The following is an 8,687-nucleotide window of genomic DNA, read 5'->3' as shown; positions in this document are numbered from 1 at the left end:
TTCATCCACACTTTTTCTATGCATGTAAAAATATATATGGACACACACTGATCTTTTTTTGTTGTTGTTCAAAAATGTGACCCTTCTGGGGCACTAGGGTGGATCAGTCGGTTGTGTCGCACTTTGGCTCAGGTCATGATCTCAGGATTCCTGAGTTTGAGCCCCATGTCAGGCTCTGTGCTGACAGCTCAGAGCCTGGAGCCTGCTTCGGATTCTGTCTCCCTTTCTCTCTGCCCCTCTGCTGCTTGCACTCTTCTCTCTCTTTCTCTCTCTCAAAAATAAATAAACATTAAAAAAAAAAGTGACATTTCTGGGAGCACCTGGGTAGCTTAGTCATTAAACATCTGACTTCGACTCAGGTCATGATCTCACGGTTCCTGAGTTCAAGCCCCACATGGGCCTCCCTGGGGACAGTGCAGAGCCTGCTGGAGATTCCCTCTCTTTCCCTCTCCCTCCCTGCCCTGCCCCTGCTCATTCTCTCTCTCTCTCAAAAATAAATAAAAATAAACGTTAAAATCAGAATGCGAGCTGGTGCAGCCACTCTGGAAAACAGTATGGAGTTTCCTCAAAAAACTAAAAATAGAACTACCCTAGGACCCAGCAATTGCACTACTAGGCATTTATCCACAGGATACAGGTGTGCTGTTTCGAAGGGACACATGCACCCCCATGTTTACAGCAGCACTATCAACAATAGCCAAAGTATGGAAAGAGCCCAAATGTCCATCAATGGATACATGGATAAAGAAGATGTGGTATATATATGCAATGGAGTATTATTCGGCAATCAAAAAGAATGAAATCTTGCCATTTGCAACTACATGGATGGAACTGGAGGGTATTATACTAAGTGAAATTAGAGAAAGACAAAAATCATATTACTTCACTCATATGAGGGCTTTAAGAGACAAAACAGATGAACATAAGGGAAGGGAAACAAAAATAATACAAAAACAGGGAGGAGGACAAAACAGAAGAGACTCATAAATATGGGGAACAAACGGGGTTACTGGAGGGGTTGTGGGAGGGGGGATGGGCTAAATGGGTAAGGGGCATTAAGGAATCTACTCCTGAAATCATTGTTTCACTATATGCTAACTAATTTGGATGTAAATTTTTAAAAATAAAAAATAAAATTAAAAAAATAATAATAAACATTATTAAAAAAAAAAAATGTGACCATTCCAGGGGCACCTGGCTGGCTCAGTCAGTAGAGCATATGACCCTTGATCTCAGGGTTGAAAGTTTGAGCCCCACACTGGGTGTAGAGATTACTTAAAAATTAAAGAAAAAATCTTGGGGCACCTGGGTGGCCCAGTTGGTTAAGCCTCTAACTTTGACACAGGTCATGATCTCAGGGTTCGTGGGTTCAAGCTCTGTGTAAGGCTCTGTGCTGACGGCTCAAAGCCTGGAGCCTGCTTTAGATTCTGTGTCTCCCTCTCTCCCTCCCCCTCCCCTGTTCACACTCTCTCTCACTCTCTCTGTCTCTCAAAAGTAAATAAACATTAAAAACAATTTTTTAATTAAAGAATAAATCTTTACAAAAAATGTGACCATTCCATACATATGGTTCTACAACTTGCTTTTTTTCATATAACACTATAATAGTCTTTACTGAGATCTTACTTACTGATACTTTAGTAAGTATCCATTCTATTATATGACTATACTAATATTTAAGTTATTTCCAATTTTTTACTATTAAAAATTAATTTTTTTTAATTTAAATCTTAGTTAATGTACAGTGCAATATTGGTTTCAGGAGTAGAATTCAGTGATTCATCACTTATATACAACACCCAGAGCTCGTTACAAGTGCCCTCCTTTGTACCCATCAACCATGTAGCCCATCTCCCACCCACCTCCCTCCATCAACCCATAGTTTGTTCTCTATCATTAAGAGTCTTTTGTGGTTTAGGGCACTGGGGTGGTTCAGTTGGTTAAGCATCCAACTCTTGGTTTGGGCTCAGGTCATGATCTCACAGTTCATGGGATCGAGCCCTGAGATGGGCTCTGCACTGACAAGGGTGGAACCTGCTTGGGATTCTCTCTCTCTCTCTCTCTGTCTCTCTCTCTCTGCCTCTCCCCACTCTCACTCTCTCTTCCCCTCTCAAAATAAACAAACATTAAAAAAAATCATTAAAAAAAAGAGTCTCTTGTGGTTTATTTCCCTCTCTTCCCTCACTTCCCAATGTTCATTTGTTTCTTAAATGCCACATACGAGTGAAGTCATATGGTATTTGCCTCTCTCTGACTGACTTATTTCGCTTAGTATAATACATTCTAGCTTCATCCATGTCATTGCAAATGGCAACATTTAATTATTTTTAATGACTAATAATTATATATGTGTGTGTGTATATATGTGTGTGTGTGTGTGTGTGTGCGTGTGTGTGTGTGACATCTTCTTTATCCATTCATCAGTCAATGGACTTTTGGAAAACCTGAATTACAGTGAACAGGTGTACCTGGGTGGCTCAGTCAGTTAAGCATCCGACTTCAGCTCAGGTCATGATCTCAAAGTTCGTGAGTTCGAGCCCCGCATTGGGCTCTCCACTGTCAGTGTGGAGCCCACTTCAGATCCTCTGTCCCACTCTCTCTGCCTCTCCCCTGCTTACATGTGCTCTCTCTCTCTCTCTCTCACACACACAAAAATAAATAATAAAACATTTTTTAAAAAGTTATAGTGAACATTCTGGTACATGTGTACATGTATCTTTGCACTTTTTTACACTCTTCCTATGGGATAGTTTCCTTGAAATAAGATTGCTGAATTAAAGGAGGTATACATTTGCAATGTCAGTGGATAGTGCCAAACTGCCTTTTAGGAAGGCTGCATCAATATACATTCTTACACATACACACACACACACACACACACACACACACACAAAATTCATGAGAGGAGAGGCCTCTGTTATAGGCTTTATTTTTTTTTAAGTTTATTTATTTATTTTGAGAGAGACAGAGAGAGAGAGAGAGAGAGAGAGAGAGAGAGATTGAGCATGAGTGGGGAGGGGCAGAGAGAGAGAGGGGGAGAGAAAGAGAATCCTAAGCAGGTTCTGAGCTGTCAACACAGAGCCCATTGTGGGGCTTGAACTCATGAACCGTGAGATCATGGCCTGGGCCCAAACCAACAGTCGGACACTTAACCCACTGAGCCACCCGAGTGCCCTTCCCATATAGGCTTTAAAAGCCATAAATTCATGGGGTGCCTGATTTTGGCTCAGGTCATGATCTCATGGTTTGTGAGTTTGAGCCCTACATGGGCTGTCTGCTGTAGGCACAGAGCTTACTTTGGATCCTCTGTCCCTCTTTTGCTCTGCCCCTCCCCCACAATCTCTCCCTCTCTCTCCCTCTCCCTCTTCCCTCCCTCAAAAATAAACATTTTTTAAAAGCCATAAACTCAGAAACTGAATCTTTTCACATTTTTTTTCATAAAATAGTCAAATGAGGGCAAAAATAAATTTTATTTGCAATAAATCTGGGAATAACTTGCCTATAAGAAATTATTAACAACCAATACAGGATGGTACAATTCTTCCCCTATGGAAGAAACATATTCTAAGAGATGCCCTGCACATACTGGCCATTTGGGCTCTAATTATGGTCATTACTTCGGTGATTGGGCTTTGGGAAGAAGATTAATGTTAAAGCAGAAAGTTGTGCCATTTTTGCTTTTTTACCATCTAATGAAACAATCTATTCTCATAAGTATGATGTCTGCGTGGAATCTACTAAAAAAATAAGTATGTCTTTGGATCTCCAATGACACCTAGACAGGCGTGTCATGGTTGATTCCTTGGCAGGTACATTTCTAAGAGCCATAAAAAACCTCAGGGGGCACCTGGCTGGCTCAGTTGATAGGGCATACATAGGACCCTTGATCTTGGGGTTGTGTGCTCAACGAGCCCCATGCTGGAGGTATAGACAGTACTTCAAAAAATTTTGTTTATAAATTAAAAAAAAAAAAAAAAGGAAAACCTCAGAAACATGAGCCATCAAACTCTGGGCACCTCCAATCATGTATCCTTGCCTGACTCCATGCTCACTAAAGACTCACCTGGTTATAGTAACTGACTTGCCATATCATTTTCTATGTTGAGAAAGCGTGTTGATCAAGTGAGACAAAATGTCCAGTTTGCATGACGTATTTTTCAGTGAGAATTAACAAATCAGCACTCCGGTTTATTTATTATTGAGTGCCTACTATGTGCCAGGCACTGTTTTAGGCACTGGAGATACAGCAAGACAAAACAGACCAAATAAACAAAAACAAAAACCCTCCCTAGTGGTGCTCAAATTCTACTGGGGAGATAATCTGCAAGTAAATAAAGAATCAAAATAATGTCGGCCATAAATGCTATCAGAAAATAAACAAGTTGGAGAGTGTAAACGGTAGTTGGAAACAATTTCATATGGTGTGAACAGGTAAGGCCTCCGAGGAGACGTCTGAAGTAAGACCAGAAGCACAGGGAGGACCTAGCAATTCAAAGAGTATATGTTGGGGCAGCTGGGTGGCTCAGTTAAGTGTCTAACTCTTAATTTTGGCTCAGATCATGATCTCACAGTTCTTGAGATCTAGCCCCACAATGGGCTCTGCGTTGAGCAAGGAGCCTACATGGGATTCTCTCCCCCCCGCCCCCCGCTGCCCCTCCCCTGCTTGCACTCTCTCTGTCTCTCTCAAAATAAATACATAAACTTAGAAAAATAAATAAAAGCAAAGAGCAGCAAAAAGAACAGTCAGTGCATAGGTTCTGAAGTGGAAATCCATTTGTTGTGTTCAAAAGGAAGACTAGTTTAACTAAAGTATTCCAGAGAAGAATGAGAGTAGTACCTAGAAAGTGTTTCATGTGTATTTAATTTGTATGATTCAGTCTCCTAAAACTGATGTATCCTGATTCACTGCCTAAATTGGATCTCTAGGTCTGCAACATTGAAGACCAGACTTCGTATGATCAGAAACCCTCACATGGCTCCCAATAATCTCTACCTCTTATTATTCGCACTCTTATTAGCCCCACCCCCAAATCGTAGCAGGCAGGGTTTATCTATGTGACCAATAACACAAAGCAGACATGATGATATATCACCTCTGAGATTAGGTTACAAAAAGACTGAGGCTTTCAAGCCAGGGGCTCTTGTCTGTCTCCCTCTCTTTCTCCCATCTCTTACTCTAGTAAAACTAACGTGCCATGTTGTGCCTATGAAGAGCCCACATGGCAAAAAATTAAAGCTTCCGTCCAACAGCCGTCAAAGAACTGAGGCCTGCCAACAACCATCGCAGTGAACTTGGAAGCAGATTCTCCAGCCCCAGTCAAACCTTGCAGACCTGGACAACAGCTTAACTTATCTTGTGAGAACCCGTAAGTCGAAACACCAACTAAGCCACTTCTGTGTTCCTGACCCTCAGACACTGAGTGAAATAATAAAAGTCTATTGCCTTAAAATGTTAAACTTGAGGGTAACTTGTTACACAGCATTAGATAATTAATATACCTGGATTGCAGATATTCTGCTAGGGAGCCGCAACCCTTCAGGGACTATCTCTTTTAGCACTTAATTTTTAGTCCCCCAAACCCAGTTTTGAGGAATGGTTTACACTCTTTAGCTTGCTGTCACATATCACCTATCATCGAATCCTTGCAATATCCCCAGAAGAATTAGAAAAGCAAAGATTAGGGGCACTGAGGTGGCTCAGTTGGTTGAGCGTTGGACTTCAGCTCAGGTCATGACCTCACAGTTTGTGAGTTTGAGCCCCGCATCAGGCTCTGTGCTGACAGCTCAGAGCCTGGAGTCTGCATCAGATTCTGTGTGTGTGTGTCTCTCCCTGCCCCTTTCCTGCTTGTGCTCTGTCTGTCTCTCTCTCAAAAATAAATAAACATCGGGGCGCCTGGGTGGCTCAGTCAGTTAGGCGGCCGACTTCGGCTCAGGTCATGATCTCGAGGTCCGTGAGTTTGAGCCCTGCGTCGGGCTCTGTGCTGACAGCTCTGAGCCTGGAGCCTGTTTCGGATTCTGTGTCTCCCTCTCTCTCTGACCCTCCCCCATTCATGCTCTGTCACTCTCTGTCTCAAAAATAAATAAACGTTAATAAATAAATAAATAAATAAATAAACATTAAACAAAAAAATTTAAGAAAATCAAAGATTACTATCCCCCTTCTACTGAGGAAGAAATTGAGGCTAAGGAAGGGTTGATTCATTTTCACAGAGACACACAGTGAGCAAATTATTGTTTTCTTTGGCTCATTGGTCCCATCACTGTACTAAGCAGTTGCTTATGGAAAGAGAAATGAATGAATAAGTTTCATCCACTTGGTAGGAATGCTCTGAAGGCCAGGGGCGCTTTTAGGAAAAACAAAAAACAAAAAACAAACTATTCCCAAATACTGGCATGCATAAGAATCACCAGAGAAACTTCTTTAAAATACAGGCTCTCGTAGGGGCACCTGGGTGGTTAAGCACAGAGCCTGATGTAGGGCCCCAACTCAAGAACCTCAAGATCATGACCTGAGCCAAAATCGAGAGTTGGGTGCTTAACTGACTGAACCACCCAAGTGCCCTAAGATTTTACTTTTAAGTAGTCTCTACACCCAGATTGACCTTATAATCCCCAAATCAAGAGTTGTATTCTCTAATGACTGAGGCAGCTAGGCGCCCCTTCCTGAGAGTTTTTTGCACACTTTAAGAAACTCCTTTGGCAGAGAATGAAGTGGTGGTTGTACATGGTGATGGTGATAATGACGGTAAATGGAGAACAGGGAAAGGAGTCATGCGTCGGGGCAGGGGAAGATAAATCCTGTCAAAGTTCTTATAATCATTCAACAAAGTTATAGGACACATAGTAGGTTCTAGGTACTCTGTTAGATGCTAGGGCTATAGTCATCAATAAGATATATATCATCTACCATCTCAGTGGAAAAAGAAAATTCATCCTTGAAATAGAGTGATGCCAATAATATTTGTGGATGTTTCAGGGGTAAAGAAATGTGGGAGAAAATAGAGTAGGCTGAGGTCTGTTAGAAATAAGCCCGTCGACCCAATCAAAGAAGGGACACAGAGACTCAGAACACAGTGAAGGGGGGCTTTAATCAACATTCTTGCAAGAGCAGGTGTCTGATAGGCACACTCAGGGCAGTTACAGCAGACAATTTATCTCCTAGCATGCAGGTCCTTTCCCTGGTTCCTCATTGGCTGAGTACTACAGAGGTTACAGCCTTACCCAGATGTCACCTATGCCCATGTAAGGCAAAAAGTAGTCTGACTGGAACAAATGTGCATTCCCTGAGGTCACACAGAGACTTTCAGTCCCTCCTCCTTTTGGAGCATGCTCATTGCAAAGCCCATGAAAATAAGCCAGGGAAATGGAGAGGGGAAGAAAAACCAGGCAGTGAAATGTTTAAGGGTTTGGGACTCCATCGTGGGGAGGAGGTGGGAGGTTTCGTACGTATTTCCAACAGGTGGTAAACTTATTAATTAGACAGCACAGTTTTTATTTGGTATTTCTGAAAATGAATCATCTCCTTTACTTCTCACAGGTCAAGGTCAGGAGAGGGAGTTGCGTGGGACAGGTTCTAGGAGCCAGAAGAAGCAGAAGCCCACCTCACTCTGGGAACAAGCTTACCCAGTTGCTTCTGCTGCTTGTCTCTCTGTGGGGCTCCTCTCCCCCTTTCCTCACCTCACCTCTTCTCCTCAGTACCTCCTACTTCACTTCATCCCCTGTGCCTATAGTTGATTTTGCACTAATGACTGGTATTAAAAAACACTGGAATGCTACTGAATTGTTCACTTTAAAATGATTAATTTGTATCATGTAATTTCACCTCAAAAAAAAAAAAAAAAAAAAAGCTAGGTGCTCATATTCATCCATCCAAATCAGCTAAGCCTGCCATCCTCCAGGACATGTCATTAAATTAAAGACCTTCCACAGCTATAACTTCTCTTCCTATTTTTGCCTTCACCACAGTTCCCAAAGCTGCTCCAAAGATGTTCTCTCCTTCCCCAGGTCTGGTCCATACTAGAAGACAGGAGGAAGAGCACTAGGTTGAGTACTTGTTGACTGTGTGACCTTGCACAAGATACTTAACCTACCTAAGCTTGGTTCCTCAAGGACTTAAACCATTTAGTTTAATCACTCATTCAAAAGCACTGAGATGATATTTCCTTGAAGAAAACAGGGCCACTAGATCAGCTGGGATGGGAGTGGGAGGGGTTCCTTCCCAGGGGAGGTGAAGCTAGAAACTGAGGTTTAAAGGAGGCATTAATTAATTAGTAGGCAAAGAAGAGGGAGAAGAGTGTTTTACAGACAAGTTCAAATTTATAAATCTGAATTTCAGTTTTCTTGCTCGTTCAATGGAGGTAATAACATCTTCCTCCAAAGGTCGTTATGAAAAGTAAATGAGATCTCAGGTTTGTGAAAAACTTAGCACGGTGCCTGTTACACTGTATGCTCAACAAATGCTATTTTTGCTTCTTCCTTGACTTCCAACTTGCATTGTGTAATCTAGAAGGGAACCTCAGATTCAGAGGAGGCAAAGTCCCCTATAGGGTGGGTTGCAAGCCCCTTTGTCCACCCAAGTGATTGGTGATCACCTTGGAATCTGGTTAAGCTAGTTGTTTGGAATGAGTGGCCTCAGGGGTAAGTGGTCACAGGATTGGGGGAAGGCAACTTCATGGACAGTAGAGAAT

Source organism: Panthera uncia, chromosome D2, assembly GCF_023721935.1.
Source record: "Panthera uncia isolate 11264 chromosome D2, Puncia_PCG_1.0, whole genome shotgun sequence".
Lineage (NCBI taxonomy): Eukaryota > Metazoa > Chordata > Mammalia > Carnivora > Felidae > Panthera > Panthera uncia.
Note: the sequence above shows the minus strand (reverse complement) of the source record.